This window comes from Cervus canadensis, chromosome 15 (genome assembly GCF_019320065.1).
Source record: "Cervus canadensis isolate Bull #8, Minnesota chromosome 15, ASM1932006v1, whole genome shotgun sequence".
NCBI classification, from domain to species: Eukaryota; Metazoa; Chordata; class Mammalia; order Artiodactyla; family Cervidae; genus Cervus; species Cervus canadensis.
Window position 1 is genome coordinate 25,925,195 of NC_057400.1, and position 18,120 is coordinate 25,943,314.

The window sequence follows — 18,120 nt, forward strand, 5'->3', positions numbered from 1 at the left end:
TCTTGGTGAAAGGGTAAGGACTGAAGGCGACCAGTATAAGAGGTGAAAAAGGAGCAGTCAAAGGGGAGAGGGGAAGATTGACGAATTTAATCCGACAGATACCAGGGAGAGAAATAATGATCACTGAAAAGTGTTACCTGCAGAAAGATCAAACAGTGTGAAACATGAGGAACAGAGAGAAGATATATTTATTATTTACCTAATATATTCTGAGCAGAGTTGACCATGTTCTATCACACAATTAATCCTCTAATGTAGATACTTTTGGTTCCCAATTCATAAAATAATAAGTTGGGGCCCATTGAAGTAAAGTCACATGATTCATGTCAGTGCTAAATAAAATCTTAGATTCTAAGACTCCAATTCACATTGTCTGGCCACATCTAATTTTTTTTTTTTCTTGTAGTTTGTGCACTTTTCCCTGGACTTGCTGCCTCAGGGAGGGCCTATAATTTGTTCCTTAACTTCCTAGGTAAAGGGGGAAACTCTACAGTGGGTAGCATGATATGGTGAAGAGAAAGCTGTTATGGGAGTGATGGATCCCTTGGCTCTAGTACAAGTTTTGTTGCTAACTAGCTATGTCCTTTTAACCAGTAGCCTAGGTTTCTTTCTTCTTCATCTGTGACACGGGGGGCTGGGGACTCAGTGTTGTCTTAAGGTAGCTTCTGGTTTCAATAATCTGGGGTTCAATTAAATTAAATGGAAGTGAACATAACTGGACAAGGGCTGGGCCTCTAAAAATAATACATTAGGGTACTCCTTAACAAGTCAATGTTGTTAAGGTCATTTAAAAAATACTTCAAATTTAAATTCCATTTAGAATGGCACGTTAGTAGATGCAAAATAAATTACATGAGAATACTGAACAAATATGAAATTCAAAAGACAGATATTTCAAAACTTTTTGGAAAGCATTTGAAGGGAAGAAAGAAGGGAAGTCGGTAGGAGAAAGGTTGATTCAAATATTTCCCCCCTTTGGGGAAACAGCTGCACTACCAGTGTTCTCTCCTCATACCAGAATTGTGTACTTATTTCAGAGTATGGAACCACTTGTAGAATTTTTTCCCTATGCTTAATAGTTTAAGCAAGTAGATTATAACCCTCACTAAATCATCCCATATTCTTTGTTTATTTTATAATTTTCCCTAAGTGCCTTAAATATTGATAATTAATCTATCTTTCTATTCCATTCAGAGACAACTAAACTAAATACAAGTTATAATCTTACTCTGCCTAATCATCAGATCTTAAATCTCTAATATATTTAAACATTTCTAAGCTATTTTCTATATAACAAGACCTCCTTAGATATTTTATGCAGTAAGAGTGGCATGAATAAATAGATTAAATTATAACTACATTATGAAATTTGATTTTCACACAGTCTTATGAAGGAGATAAAGCAGACTAGATGATAAATCCAAAGCACATAGAGGTTAACACACTTGCCTGAGTTTCATCAGTTAATTAGTGGAAAGATGAGTCTAGAACCCAGGTACTGTAATTCCTATTCACACTTTACTCCCTTGATGATGGCCTGCCTAATATTCTGTTTTACACTGTAGTTTGTCTTACGGACATCATAAAACAGAAACATCAGACATTGGAGAAATAGAATAGAAGACAGAAAATAGGATGAAAACAGTTTGCTCTGGTACCAATGTGAACATCACCGGTTAGGAGCTGTTTGGCTTCGGGCAAACTTACTCAACTTCTCTGAACTTTTTCTTCATTTGTAGAATGTGAATGATTACACATAACTTGAAAGGCTGTTGTCTGAAAGAAGTAAAGATTATCTCTTCGAATATAATTTTAATCATACTTTTATTATCAATAAAAATGTTGAATCCAATTTAATAATTTTATACTTAATATATATCACCTATAGTACTATAACTGTAAAGCCCAATCTTTACTTGTCCTTGTTTCTGTCATATAATAGAACATATATAATTTAAGTAATTCCAAGTTTATTCACTTTTAGTTTTAATATAATTTGTTTTCTGTAATTAGGTATATAACATGGTCATGTTATCAGAAGGAAAACAAACATTTAAAAATCAATATGGCCTTTATAGATCTTTCATTTCTCCTTGTGCCTACAGAAAACAGCACACTTCTTTGATCAGTGGTTCATTTTTTTTCACTTAGAGTATAATTGCTTTACAACGTTGTGTTAGTTGTACAACAAAGTGAATCAGCTCTAAGTATGCATAAATCCCCTCCCTCATAAGTCTCCCTCCCAAGCCTCATTCCTCCAGGTCATTACGGAACACCAAGGAGCTGAGTTCCCTGTGCTACGCAGCAGCTCCCCACTAGCTGTCTAGTTTACCCATTGAAGTGTATATATGTCAACGCTACCCTCTCAGTTCGTCCCACCCTCTCCTTCCCCTGCTGCTGTCTCCACAAGTCCATTCTCTATGTCTGCATCTCTATTCCTGCCCTGCAAATGGGTTCATCAGTCATTTTTCTGAATTCCATATATGTGTGTGTGTGTATATGTGTGTGTGTATTGCTCAGTCATGCCCGACTCTTGCAACCCCACAGACTGTAGCCTGCCAGGCTCCTCTGTCCATAGGATTCTCCAGGCAAGGATATTGGAGTGGATTGCCATTTCCTGCTCCAGGGGATCTTCCCAACCCAGGAATCGATATACACATTAACATGTGATATTTGTCTTTCTCTTTTTGACTTACTTCACTCTGTATGACATACTCTAGATTCATCAAAAATCTGTAAACAATAATTGCTGGAGAGAATGTGGAGAAAAGGGGACCCTCTCATACGGTTGGTGGGAATATAAACTGATACAATCAGTATAGAGAACAGTATGGAGGTTGCTTAAAAAATTAAAAATAGAATTACTATTTGACCCAACAATCCCACTACTGGGCATATACCCTGAGAAAATCATCATTCAAAAAGACACATGTACCTCAGTGTTTATTGCAGCACTATTTATAATAGCTAGGACACAGAAGCAACCTAAATGCTCATCAACAGATGAATGGATAAGAAAGATATAGTCCCTACATACAATGGAATATACTCAGCTATAAAAAGGAATGAAATTGGGTCATTTGTAGTAATGTGGATGAACCTAGAGTCTGTGATCAGTGGTTTTTGAAGTGTAGTCCCCAACCAACAGAATCAGCACCACCTAGGAACTTGAAAGAAAAGATGAAGTTTCTAGGATCTCTTACCAGACCTACTGAATCAGAAATTCTGGGGTTGAGGTCTAGTTATCTGTGTTTTAAAAAGGTTTCTAGGTGGTTCTGACTCATGTTAAGATTGGAGAACCAATGCTTTTGATTAGTGTAACTACTATATTTCAAGTTCAGTTCAATCACTCAGTCATGTCTGACACTTGGCAACCCTGCAGACTGCAGCATGCCAGGCTTCCCTTTCCATCACCAACTCCTGGTACTTGCTCAAACTCACGTCCATCGAGTTGGTAATATCATCCAATCATCTCATCCTCTGTCATCCCCTTCTCCTCCTGCCTTCAATCTTTTCCAGCATCAGGGTCTTTTCCAGTGAGTCAGTTCTTCGCATCAGGTGGCCAAAGTATTGGAGTTTCAGCTTCAGTATCAGTCCTTCCAATGAATATTCAGGACTGATTTCCTTTAGGATTGACTGGTTGGATCTCCTTGCAGTCGAAGGGACTCTCAAGAGACTTCTCCAACATCAATTTTTTCAAAAGCATTTCTTCAGTGCTCAGCTTTATAGTTCAACTCTCATATCCATGCATGACTACTGGAAAAACCATAGCTTTGACTAGATAGACCTTTGTTGGCAAAGTAATGTCTCTACTTTTTAATATGTGGTCTATGTTATTCATAGCTTTTCTTCCAAGGAGCAAGTGTCTTTTAATTTCATGGCTGCAGTCACCATCAGCAGTGATTTTAGAGCCCAAGAAAATAAAGTCTGTAATATTTAAAATAAATCCTGCCAAATCCACAAATATTCAGTGAAGGGCTACTAAAGGTAAGGTACTGGGCACCCAAGTAAAGAATTCAAATATAAAGCAGGTCTTGTGACTCCTCATTGTGACTTTTTACAGTCTAGAAACAAATCGGGAAGGGGAAAGGACTGTGTCAAGTACACAAGTATTTAAAGCCCACATCATCCACCAAGTCAGAAGCAGCAATTCACTTCAGGATCCAAGGATGTCCCTCTCTGTAACAATGGAGACTTATCCCACACGCCCTAGAACTGGGCCTTGACAGGATATGTTTCTCTCCTGCTAGCATCATGGATCAGGAACATACCTCAGAACAGTCAGGAGAGGGAGAAGGAACACAGTATTTGTTCAGTCACAAGACGTCTCTCAGGAGAGAAGTGATACCTTTTATGCTTAGCTCCTTGAGCAAACATACGTTAGAGGAGGGATGGTGAAAGAAAGGGACAGGCCTGAAAAAGGAGGTAGAAGTGGTGGCTCCATGTAGATAAGGTTGAAAACTCCCTCCGAAGGCACCCCAGCCCCGTGGCAGTCCTGTCGGGGGTTGTCTCAATACGTGGGGGAGAAGCTGCCACTACCCGGAGGACATTCCCCGAGTGTGTGTCATCAGAAAGCGGTTCAGGAACAGAGACTTCCCATTATTTTGAAGTCATAAAAAGTTGGGGTTACACTCTCACAATGTATATTTGTTTGGGTATTTATTTTTATAACTTTTATAAATGTACACTAAGACACAGACAATAGCATTTAAAGGATAAACACATGCCAATAAAATGGCTAATATTGTCTTTACAAGCTCATTGGTCTGCTCTGCTCACTTCACTGTGGAAGTTCCTATTTCTGACTAAAGTGAAAGGGAGTTGGGTTTGCAGTGGGAAAGGAAAGATAGGTTTGCTCACTGTATCCTCAAGCAGCGGTGATCCAAATAGATGTGTAAAGATTGCAGTTAATACGTATATGAGTATGCTTGGTCCTCTACATACTAATAGTATAAAATAAACTTTCCCCCATCCTGGTACTTTCTCACCAGGTTCCTTGAGAATCCAGCACAGCTTTGTCTAGTGGCGGGGTGGTCACCATGGCATGTGAGGACAGGAATGTCTCTAAAGGGACTTAAACATATTTGGCTGACACAGTACCCCTTTCCCCATGACTCACAAACCCACAGTTCCATAAACAAGACAAAACAAAATGATATAAAATTAGCCCTGTGTTTGCGGGTGCTTTGGAAAGGTGGGAGGGTGTAAAGTTACTTGGAGAAACCCAAGGAAGGTTTAAAGGTAGATTTTTAAATAGCAATTCAGTAAAGAAGAATTCAGGGAACACAAGGAATTGGAGCCAGATATGACTCATAATCATTTGAAGAAATCTTGAGTAGGTTTTGGAATAATTTCTGTTCCTGTTAAGTGTGTGTGTGTGTGTGTGTGTGTGTCATTTATGTGCAGCAAGGTCAGATACATGAAGAAGGTGGTTTTGTTGGGGGGAAAACAGCAGGAGAAATAAGTCAGTTTGATTTAGAAATAAGAGTTAGGCAGTTCAGAAGGCGCTCTCAGGTTCTTTAGGCTGGGGATTTAACCTATCACAGAGAGAATATCCATATTATTTATAATCATGCAACCCAAGTCAGAAAATCAAGAGGCTTCCCATGGTATCTATTTTGGGGCTGAATATCCTCTCTGTATAATGAACTGCCTAATACTATTTTACTTTATGGACAGGATGATGACATTCAAATTCCTCTCCCTGTGTCCTTTCATATGTACCTTGTGAGTACTCACCTTAATGTGGCAGGCATTGCCATATTTGCTGTGACTACGTGGTCAAGATCAGGATGACTAAATCCTTGCACACAGTCATTTATCTCCACTGCATGAATTGTAGGAGTTTATGTAGAAAAGAGAATATGCCAAAAAAAAAAAAAAAATAGGCTGATTAGTAATTTCAGATGGAATCCAATGATGTATATAGTTTATTTTTTGTGAACCAAACTTGACTATGTGTGAGGCTCAAGAATTCCTTTGGTTTGTTATTAATTAGAAGGAAGAAAGACCCCAGACCCCACTAGTACTATGAGAGGGAGAAGTGAGATGGGGGGTGGTCCAGTAGACAAGCTACCTCAAAGAGAATTTTCCATATAGAAGTAACAGCTTCTAACACTGTCTCTTTCCTCTCACAAGTGAAAATCACTTGTGAGACACTAGTATAGGTCTTGAGGATGGAATGTGAGCAGAGGGAAGGGGGACAGGGTCTATATTGCTTTTCATAATTACAATAGTTTACTTTTTTGTTTGTATGAAAATTATCACTTTCAAAAGTCATTGGGAATCCTCAAATACTAGATCTCTATATTTGAGGAGTAAATATGAACCAAACTGAAAATACACTATCATCTTCTATAATAATCTTGATTTGACAATCAGCTTTACTATCATTATTGGAGCAAGTATATAAATATGTTCTTCACACAATTCAGAGAAGCATTTTGGAAGCCTTCTGGATTCTTAAGTTTTCACATTCCTAACCAAGGATGCAAAAAATCCATTTCATTTCAATTCTCAATTCTGCTCTTTAGTGGTAACTTCTTGGAATACATGTTGAAAATAATTCCTATACCGTAAAATTTCCACATATAATTTGCAATGTCTTCCACTGGAATAGGAAATGGGAATGGAAGGATGTATTCATGTATTTGACATTCAAGAAGAATGGGAGTAGAAAGTGAAAAGAGTAAAGAAGAATCACAAAGGCTAGTGGATATTTATAGTGTAAACAGAAAGTGAAATAGGCAGAAATATCATATGAAGAAAAGGAAGATTCCCAAGGAAAGGACAAGGTTTATCCTTCAAGATCACACAGCAAGCAAGTACCAGATAATTGATATAAAACAATTTCATGATGTTATTATCAAAAAACTTCAAATCTATGCACCCTTAAAAGATACTAAAAATAGGCTCTAGTGAGAACAGCTTTGTGACTCTTTGATGTAGGACAAATTCAGGAAAGAGCCAGTGGAGCCCTGCGAATGAATTTTCCCAAAGCATTATAAAAGGCTGCAGTCCTGGGACAGTGCACATTCCTTCTCACGGTCTCTACCTTTTCCCTGCTTCCTTTCTGCTGCTGCTGCTTGTTTATGGCTGATCATTTAAGGCTTCTTCCTTTTAATGAATTCTTTAGCCTTTGACTTGCCTGTCACCACTGAGTTTTATGCCTTTGTTATAAGGCAGTGAGCTTGCTCCACACACAGTCCAAATTGAGCAAAACCCCCTTCAAAAGCCCCCCAAATGATAGTATTGTCCTTTTTAACAATGTTTCATCCCTTGTGTTAGAACAGCTGGAATGAAATGAATAGAAGGGATTGAGCAGTTCTGCAAAATCTTTGATAATAGAGAAGTACAAGGTTCCCCATCAGCAGTTGAATGATAATTTCTCTGGTATAAGTGATGTAACCAAGTGGTTGTATATTACTGCCCCATTCTTTCTTGTCCCAAAACACCCTTGGAAATGCGATGCTGCATCTCAATGGGATTTTCCAGTACAAAAATTCTTTTCAAATAACATAATTGTGGATACACACCACTCCTACAGAGGTAAGTATACTGAAGATGTGCCAAAACATTAGGGCAGAAATTCAGTTCCCATGGCACACAAACAGGAATCTAACCATTTGCTGCAATAAATACATTTTTGTGGACTGAGAGATGATAAAGTATACACTCTCTATATGGCTCAAATTGTTTGTTCATTTGTTTTGGAGTAGAATAACCTGAAGATGAAGCAGGAGAGAAAAATATATAGGAATACAGATTTTTTTTTTTGCTTCACAGCTGAAATTAGTATATTTCTATTTCTATCTAACATAGGAAACCTTTAGGTGTGAGTAGTGATGTAAATAAATAATTTGTTGCTACACATTGGAAGTCAAGTTCTTCCTTGACTTTCAGAGACTATGTAAATTAAACAAACAAAATAAATAGCGGCAATAAAAAAAAAAATCTTCTAATATGAGATTCAACCAAAATGTTGTTCAGGGAAAAAAAAAGTGGTGAAATAGTTGGAGAAAAAATGAACATAATAGTTGGATGTCAAATTTCTGGAAAGTGTGTTATATACATAGCAGTTGCATAAACCTGCCTTTAAACATGTGAAAATCTATTATGTACAACACAAAATGAACATAACCTGGATAGGTTTAGAAGCAAAAATTAGAACCAGTGGGTAACGCATAGAGGGAGAGATACCAACTTAAGAAAGTACGTTTTAACTACATCTACTCAACAGTAATGATCATCAGTATCACTGGGAGTTCTTCAGCAGAGATAGGAGTAAGGAAAGCTAACGGACTTCCTGCCATCATTCCTAAATTTCCTAGGTGTGATAATGAATCTACAATGGTACAATTTATACTTGAGGAAGCTGATTCACTTAGGAGCAACATGAAGAATGAAATATAAAGATTTCTTCTTTCTTCTTCTGTTAAGAAGTGGGAAGTGGGTGGTAAGGAAGGGTTGGACCATGGATCACTCTCCAGAGCTGTAGGCTTCACTGGATATTTGTTTTGATCTAGCTCTCATTCCTCCCCTCTTTTGGGGGCAAGAGTAAGACTGATTTTTTAGGGAAAAAAATCTCCCATTCCTTCCCTCTCTTTTGGATAAAAGTCACCCTGATTTTTAGAAGGAAGAAAAACCCAGTCTCACTCTTACTCTTACATCATTCTATTGAGGTTCACATCCCTCAGTTCTAGAAGAAATCTTGACATGGGTTTCCTCATTAAAATAATGACTTTCATGGCTACAGTGATTGGTTAAGCAATGAATGTGCGATTCATAACCTGGCCAATAGGGTTAAATGAGGAGTCTCTATGCTACAGTTGTTGAGAGGTTACCGCAAAAGCCTAGCACTTCCGGAAGCCATCTTGGTATCCTGACTGAAGAGATTATGTTAAAGTCAACTCAGGGTAAAACAGCTGAGATGGAGGCAAAGTGAAAAAGAGTTAAATTATGTGTAAGTTTTTGAAAGTGGCCATGTTAAAACTAACTCTACCCCTAGACTGTGTATTTTTGAATTCTTCTCCCCCTAAATGACTGTTGTTCGTTAGGTTATGTGAGCGGGTTTCCTGTTGTGTGTGTGCTGTGCTTTTTTGCTCAGTCATGTCCGACATTTGTGACCCCATGGACTGTAGCCCACCAGGCTCCTCTGCCCATGGCGATTCTCCAGGCAAGAATACTAGAGTAGGTTGCCATCCCCTCCTCCAGGGGACCTTCAACCCAGGGATTGAACCCAGGTCTGCTGCATTGAAGGTGGAATCTTTACCAGCTGAGCCACCAGGGAAACCTAAGAATCCTGGGTGGGTAGCCTATCCCTTCTCCAGGGGATCTTCCTGACCCAGGAATTGAACTGGGGTCACCTACACTGCAGGTGGATTTTTTAAAAAGCTGAGCTACCAGGGAATGCTACCAAAGTGTTTTGATTACTACAGCAATGTCCAACAAGAAGCATAGTGTCAAGTCCTTGGACAGCCACCAGTCACCAAGGGCCAGGAAAAAAGCAATAACAAATTTGGTCTCCTCACAGTTTCTTTAGGACCCGGTACTGAATTACATCTGATCTAACCAGATTCTCTCTTCACATTATTGATTAAATTTTGATTTTTTTCTCTCAACCTCTGCTAAATAATTTAGTTTTCTTTTACTTTTTCCAAACTAATCACATCTGATTTCCTTTATTCCAGATTTCAGTCCATCTTACATTTTTTATAGGCCCAGATATGCAGATGTAATTTGGTGCAATGAAAAAAGTTGATAATTAAATTGATTGAAAATGTTCACCTGTTGTTGTCTTACTGTATCCCACACTCTCCATTTCCTTATTCTTGTATTATTTATTATTTTTTATTACTAATGAGTTTTGTATTATCTTTGTGTTTCATTTGCATACTGTAGAAACAGGGAATTACAATGATGTAGTGTTTATACAAACACTTTATGTGTGTTTTGATATTTGTAAATTTTAAATTCTCCTTAAAGTACTTTGGTCAAACCCCTGGTAAATATTGTTTTTATTTGCAATGGAATTTAATTCAATTTGATTAGACACAATTTCTGATACATAATGAATCCTTAAGCAAATGTATTTTCTTTCTATTTTGTTTCTGGTAGAGTGTGCCTTGCAATGACAGAAGATAGCATGATGAGGAAGCTCAAGAAGTAGGAAAATGAAAATTTAGTATGTCAGCATCATGAGGTAGGTAAATGCTGAGTTTCTTAATTTCTCACCTTTTTAAGATTTATTTTTTATTGAAGCATGGCTGATTTATAATATTGTGTTAGTTTCTGGTATATAGCAAATTGATTCAGTTATACATATATATGTATATTCTTTTTATATCTTTTCCATTATGTTTTATTACAGGATGTTGAATATAGTTCCCTGTGCTATACAGTAGGACCTTGTTGTTTATCCATTCTGTATATAATAGTTTACATCTGTTAATCCCAAACTCATAATCCATCCACCCCCGACCCTGCCTCTGTCTTGGTAACCGTAAGTCTATTCGGTATGTCTGTGAGTGTATTCCTATTTCATAAGCAAGTTTATTTGTGTCATAATTTAGATTCCACACATAAGTTTTATTATATGGTATTTGTCTTTCCCTTTCTGAATTCTCTTAGTATGATCATCTCTAGGTCCATCCTTATTGCTGCAAATAGCATTATTTCATTCTTTTGTTTAACTGCTGAGTAGTATTCCACCATGTATATATAACACATCTTCTTTAGCTATTACTCATTTGTCCATGGACATTTAGGTTGCTTCTATGTCTTGTCTATTGTAAATAGTGTTGCTGTGAACAGAACGGTGTGTGTATATTTTTGAATTATAGTTTTGTATGGATGGATGCCCAGGAGTAGATTTGCTGTTCATATGGATACTCCATTTTTATTTTTTTGAGGAACTTCCAAACTGTTTTCCATAGTAGTTATACCACAACTTCTCACTGTTGACTGTTGGGAGAAAAAACCTAGGAACTCTTCTCTTATGAAATAGTGAAATAAATTAGTACCTTTTTATAATTGCAGTGCTTCTTAATTTTTCCAATAGTAATACATGTATGGAAAACAATAATACTTCTCCTGAATACTAAAGTTAAAAGACAAGATTGCTGTCACTGAGGGGACTGGCTCAGGTTCTAGCTCATCTAGTCTTACCTGACTAGTCTTAAGGCAGAAGAAAGCAACAGTTTGTGTTTACTTTTAACTTAAAATAATCACCAAAATTAATGATTCTGAAGTTTTGCTGCTTTTAGTGACCAAATGATTCCAAGAGGAGCAGAACTCCTGTTTATTTTCCCACTCAGTTCCATTTCAAACCTTTTTAGTAAAGAGAGAGTGAGAAGATCATTTTAGTATTGCAAATGCTTGCTGAGATAACAATAATTTGTTCATATGGAATTATCCCACATAAGCATCTCTTTCTTTTAAGAGGAGCTACCATGTACTTCAGTGGTTTAGAATCTTGTTTATAGAAGGCTTTAAAGTGTGTCTTTTCTTGCCTTCATTTAATCATTTGTCATATATAAATATAACAGCTAGGACCTCTGACTTTGTATAAGAATGTACTAAATCTAGAAAGTTATAGTTGAAGGTTATACCTGCAAGAATGTAGAAGTGTTCCTTTTATCTGAGGAATAGTACAGATAACATATGCAAAAACTATAGTAAAAAGCACACATGGTGTTCTTTATGGTCTCCCTAAACACTTTATTAATACAAAACCAAAGAGCCAACATAAAGATCAAATTGAAGTTTAGAAAAAAGAAATATTACATTTGCATAGTTGAGAGAAGTCTGATTTAGAATTCAGGGACTATGGGATTTAGCCTGGCTTTGACTCTGTACTCTATCCTCTGCCAGGAGGCAGTTTAGACCAAGAGTGCTCAGCTGAAATGGTTGTGGGAATCACTGGTCAGGCTTGTTAGAAATACAGATTCCTGGGTGGAACCTACCCTTAGAGATTCTGACTCAGCCAGTCTGGTGGGAGGGCAGGGTGGGTGAGAGGCATGTATTCACATACCCAGTGAAGTTAATGTGCTGATTCTTGAAAATTCACTGGTCTAGACCTCAGTTGTCCTTGTCTTTATAATGCAGAGATCTCATTGGACCTATTGATTATAGACCCCAAAATTAAAGGAGGCAACAATTTCTACTTTTGAAAGGGAAAACAATATCTGATTATAAGTTCCATATGTTAAAATAATAATAAAATTTTAATTTATATTAATAATAGAACTATATTTCTCACAAATGCCTTGTAAGAAAACACAAGATGAATATTGGTATTGGGGTCCAGAAATGGTGATAAAAGCATTGAATGTCTAAATTTATCTAGCTGAATGGCAGGAAAGGTAGGACTAGTCTTGTCTCACAACTTAAAGGCCTATTTTCTTTCATTTATACTTCACAGCTTTTTATAAGTGAACCATATTCTCATACAGCCTGTTATTATTCATGGTATTTAGAAGGAGGATTCTGTTTTGCATGGGTCAACATGGCCCTTGGACATAGCTCTGTGGCAGAGACAGGTGATAGCTGAAGAAGAAGAAGGAAAAGGAGAAGGAGCAGAAGAAAGGGGAAGCAGAAGCAAAGCAAAGCAAAGCAAAATTAATAATAATAATAGCATTTTCTGAAATAAGATACTTGTCATTTTTGAAGGTATCAACAGTGCTAACAAGAGAGTCCCCATCTGCACTCTTAAACAAGACTCCTCAAATCGATTCCTATGGCTTTGTAAGTGGTGGTGATCGCTTAGTTGCTAAGTTGTGTCTGATCCTTGCAATCCCAGGGTCTGTAGCCTGCCAGGTTCATCTGTCCATGGGATTTTCCAGGTAAGAATACTGGAGTAGGTAGCCATTTTGTACTCCCAGGGATCTTCCCGATCCCTGTATATTATATATATATATATATATAAAATATATATGTGTATATATGTATATGTGTGTATATATATATATACACACACATACTAATTGAGATGAGACACCAGATATGAACAGTGTTAGCTAAGATTACAGTTCTGTACCTTCTGCCTAAACCTTAATTACTGTCCCACACCAACAAGTGTTTGCTCTGCCCTCACCTTTAATAGCTCAGCTGCTGGAAAATAAATCCCCAAACGTTCCTTAAGTTCTTGTTTCATGCTTGTGAGTTAATAATGAGATGCTAAGCCACAAGGTGGGGGCATTGTTAGTGACAACTAAAATTAAAAACCAAGTGAGAACTGATTGTTTCTATAGGTGTCAATGGGGACCCCTCTGAAGGGATGCCAGGATGTAACTCCAGTTGCTATGTTGTGTTAACAGGGATTATATCAGTTTGTATATCACCCATAAACACCAGCCATTTGGTGCATAATGATATTTTAGGCTATCCAATAGGTTGGGTCTCATGAGGCTTTGTTTTCTTTCTTTGTTTCAGACATATTTTTATAGACACTTTTCACACAACAGCTTTGCTACTCTTAAATATGAAAACAATTTGCAAATGATATTATTTGACTTCCATTCTTTTAGTTGTTATACCTTTAGCCCATTCATTTTAATCTTGATTTTGGAAAATTAATTTTGAAATGTATTTCTGAATTGTGTACAAGGTAAAAGGAATGTTAATAGTTATTTTGTAATAGGACTCCCTGACTTATATTTTATAGACCAGTAAAATTAAATAAAAATAAGTACTTACATTGAATTGGCAACTTTCTACTTAATGAAAAGAGCAATGAAAACATAACACCTCTTATTATAAATCTCTCATTTATCAACAAACATTTTTTAGAATAAATAGAAAAAGTATGAAGTCAAACATTTTGAATTAGCTTTACGAAAAATACAAGACAATATCTTTATTGTTTTTTGTTTAAGATGCACTCCTGAAAACTTGGTTGAACACCTATTAATGCCAAGAACCCCTGTTTTATTTTTTTACCTTTTCATTTTATGTTGAGGTATAACCAATTACGGAGAAGGCAATGGCAACTCACTCCAATACTCTTGCCTGGAAAATCCCATGGACGGAGGAACCTGGTAGGCTGCAGTCCATGGGTCGCAACGAGTCAGTCACGACTGAGCGACTTCACTTTCACTTTTCACTTTCATGCATTGGAGAAGGATAATGGCAACCCACTCCAGTGTTCTTGCCTGGAGAATCCCAGGGATGGGGGAGCCTGGTGGGCTGCCGTCTATGGGGTTGCACAGAGTCGGACACGACTGAAGTGGCTTAGCAGCAGCATAGCCAAGTAACAATATTGTGATAGTTTTAGGGAAATGGTGAAGGGACTCAGTCATACATATACATATACATGTATCCATTTTCCCTCAAACTCGCCTCCCACACGGGCTGCCACATAACATTGAGCAGAGTTCTTGCTTGTTGGAGAACCACCTGTTTTAGAGAGAGTGTCAATTATCTTGTTGACAGTTGAGGAAGAAGTCATGTGATAAGCATACTTAAATGATGATTTTATATCGAAAACAGCACTTGGGAAAAAATGATGTACTTAGAGACTAAGGCTCTTAGAAATCTCAACGCTTCCCTCAGTATTGACTAACTAGTGTGCATGGGTCTGGCCAATAGCTCTATCTTTTCTCATCAAATCTTGAAAGGCTTATTAAGTATTCTATCACCATGAACATTTTGAGAATTTTATGCTCCATGAATTATCAGAATATTAGTAGGAAAATGAGATTTGTCTTTAAAAACTTTACTTTGCTGTGAATATTTGCTTGCATTCTGTCATATGATATGAGTGTTTTTCATGTCAGAAGAAAAAGTGGCATGTATTCAGACTGTATATAGATTTTGGCCCATGAAATTGCATTATCTGGTAGAACCCTGTGTGTTCAGTAAAGCACAGGCTGGTGGGCCCCTGTTTGGTCAGGACCAGAACAGCTAGACATCATGGCCTATTGCCTGTAGGCTGTATATCTTGGCCTTAAACACCCAGCCAGGCTGGGTCTGATAGTGAAAGCTTGCAGATGGTCAGCAGGAGAGTAAGGTCTGCGATCTGCTCCTTTGCTGTGGTTCTCTAGGCTCAGCAGCAAAGGTAGGACACATCCACTTCACAGTCGGGTGCAGAGCTTACTATGCCCATCGTGAATAAAGACCTTTTGGAATTTATTTCAGGTTTCCAAGGAGGAAGCTATGTAGCCCCAGTTGGAGTGGGAACTCTGCTGGTTGACTGGCAGTGAACTGGAGTCAGAGTTGAGGGGTTGGCATTACATTGTTGTTTTACGTGTACTGAATTCATCTATCTTATTGTGGACTAGTTGTGCTCTAAAAGGCTAGCATGTTGTTCATGCTAGCTGTATGATAGCTGCACTAATCATGTGTATGCTTATAAACTGATGGGAAAAATCTGTTGGATTCAAAATTATTAAAAGAAATTTCAGGATTTATGAATAACCTTTATCAATAAAGGTTACCAATATCAATAATCTTTCAGATTCACTAACCCTAATTTTTTAGCTGTTTTAATTTCTAAATGGTTTTAAATATTGATTTTAAAGTTGTAACATCTGCCTGTGATATATATATATATACACACACATGCACACACACACACACACACACACACACACATATATATATATATTTTTTACTAGGGACTATTATTGGTTTGAAAATGCTATTCATTGAAGTGCCTAAGGCTGGGATGTGCTTATATCATTTTAGGTATGGGTGTGATATAAAGTTTTAGACATGCACCCTAGTATTCCTGGGCAAAGGTGGAAGTTCTGGCTACTTTCTGGTTCTCTACTGATACTACTCAGACACCATGTGATTTCAAACCCCCATGAGTGTGAATGGAGGCTGAGCTGGGGAACTGGAACTGCTTTCTCAAACTGGTAGTGATGCAGTGTGCCCCATGTTCCCATGCTGGAGTGGGTATGAGAGGAAGTTGGCAGAAGTAAAAGATTTAAATAATATCCAGAGTGTCATAACTTGATAACCCAGAGTCCAAGTTCAATAAAAAACTAGTCCTATCAAGGTCTGGGCAAATCTTTGAAAAAAATACAACGAATAAATGTCAGTTCCAAGAAGACAGAGATGTTAGAATTATTTGATAAAGATTTTAAAGCAGTCATCATAAAATGCTTAAATGACTAGTTGATCTTTGACCAATAATACACAGGTCAAATGAATTTTAAAATTCTAGTAAAGAGAAAGAAAATGTCAGCATATAAATAGAACACAAAAGAAAAACCAAATGGAAATTTAGAATTGAAAAATGTAAAAAGTGAATGGGTTCAACAGTAGGAAAGAGGGAATAGAGGAAAGAATGTAGACGATAAAATTTTCCCAATTTGAAAAATGAAGAGAAAATAGACTGGGAGGAAAAATCAACGAGACTTAATCCCTTCAGGACTGTATCTAAAGATCTAACAGTCATTTATGGAGTGTTAGAAGGATAAGGAGAATAGGGCAGGGCAGAAAAGTAAATCGTATGCTGGGCCAAAAAACAATCTTGATAATGTTAAAAGAATTGAAATTATACAAAATTTGTTCTCTGACCAAATGAAATCAAGCTAGAAGTTGAAAACAGAAAATAACAGGAAATTCTCAAGAGGGAGGTGGTATATGTATAATTATGGCTGATTTGCATTGTTGTACAGCAGAAACCAACACAACATTGTAAAGCAATTTTTCTCCAATTAAAAAAAAGAAAAACAGGAAGTTCTCAAATAACTAGAAATTAAACAGTAGACCTCTAAATAATTTATGGGTCAAAAAGAAAGCCTCAAAAATTAAAAATATATCAAACTGTATAAAAATGAAAATATAATATGACTAAATTGGGTTTATTACAGTGATGTGAGATTGCTTCAATATTAAAAAAAAAAAAAACTATGAATATAATCCACTGTTTTAGCAGGTCAAAGTAGAAAAAGCATATGATCATATCATTGATACAGAAAAGACATTTGACAGAATTCAATACCCATTCATGAAAAACTCTAAGAAAAATAGGAATTGAGGAAATTTTTTCAATTTGATAAAAGGCTCCTATAAAAAAGTCTTGCAGTCAATATTTAAGGATGAAGAATTAGAATGCTTTTCCCCTGCAGTCAGGAGCAAAGCAAGCATATCTGCTTTCGCTGTTTTTCAACACAGTGCTGGAAGTCCCAGCAAGGGCAACAAGGTTAGCAAAGGAAATAAAATAAATGGCACACAGTTTGAAAAGGAAGAAATAAAACTCTATTTGCAGATAACATAATTGTCTACATAGAAAATTCCCAAGATTCTTAACAATTCCTAGAAAATAAGAGAATTCAGCAAGTTTGCAGGATACAATATAAACATCCAAAAAGGAATTGTCTTTCTAAATGCTGACAATGAACACAGTGGACACCAAAAGTAAAAATATAATGACACACTTGCTCACAAAAAGAGAAGCACTTAGGTGTAAACCTAAAACCGTATGGATAGGACTTATATGCTGAAAAATATATCATACTGCTGTAAGAAACCAAAGATCTAAATAAACAGATAAACTGTGTTCATGGATTGGAAGACTCAACATAGTAGAGATTTCAAGTGTATTCAAATTGATAAATAGGTTTACTGCAATTGTTATTAAAATGCCAAATTATTTTGTATATACAGAGAAGAGTATTGTGAAATTTGCAACAAAAGGCAAAGGAGTTAGAATAGTTAACACAATTCTTTATAAAAAGAGTGAAAAGGGAGGAACCCATCTACCCAATTTTAAGAATTATATATAGCTAAATTATATAATATAATATATATATAGCTAAAGCATTCAAGACTGTGGCATTGGTGATCATACACATAGATCAATGGAATACAATAAGGAAGCCATAATTAGATCCACACAAGTATGCTTAACTGAATTTTTAAAAAATATAAAAGCAATTTTATGGAGGAAAGATAGCCTTTTCAACAAAATATGCTGGAGCAATTGAACAATCATAGGCAAAAATATAACCTTGACCAAGACCTATTATCTAAAATAAAAATTATTTGAAAATGAATTATTGACTTAAATGTAAACATAAAATTATAAAACTTTTGAAAAAATTATAGGTGAAAATATTTAGGATCTAACAGCATGATCCTTAGAAGAAAAATTGAATTAATTGTGTTTCA

The 18,120-nt window shown here is 36.5% G+C and overlaps 1 long non-coding RNA gene across 3 annotated transcripts in view; it reads left to right on the forward strand.

Annotated features, from left to right (window-relative positions):
• The window catches only part of LOC122453706, a 260,333-nt gene that overhangs the window by 100,726 nt on the left and 141,487 nt on the right, over positions 1 to 18,120 (forward strand). For all 3 annotated transcript variants that reach the window (XR_006273144.1, XR_006273145.1, XR_006273143.1), the window contains one exon: positions 10,117 to 10,201. This is a non-coding gene — a long non-coding RNA (uncharacterized LOC122453706). The remainder of the gene's footprint in view (positions 1 to 10,116; positions 10,202 to 18,120) is intronic.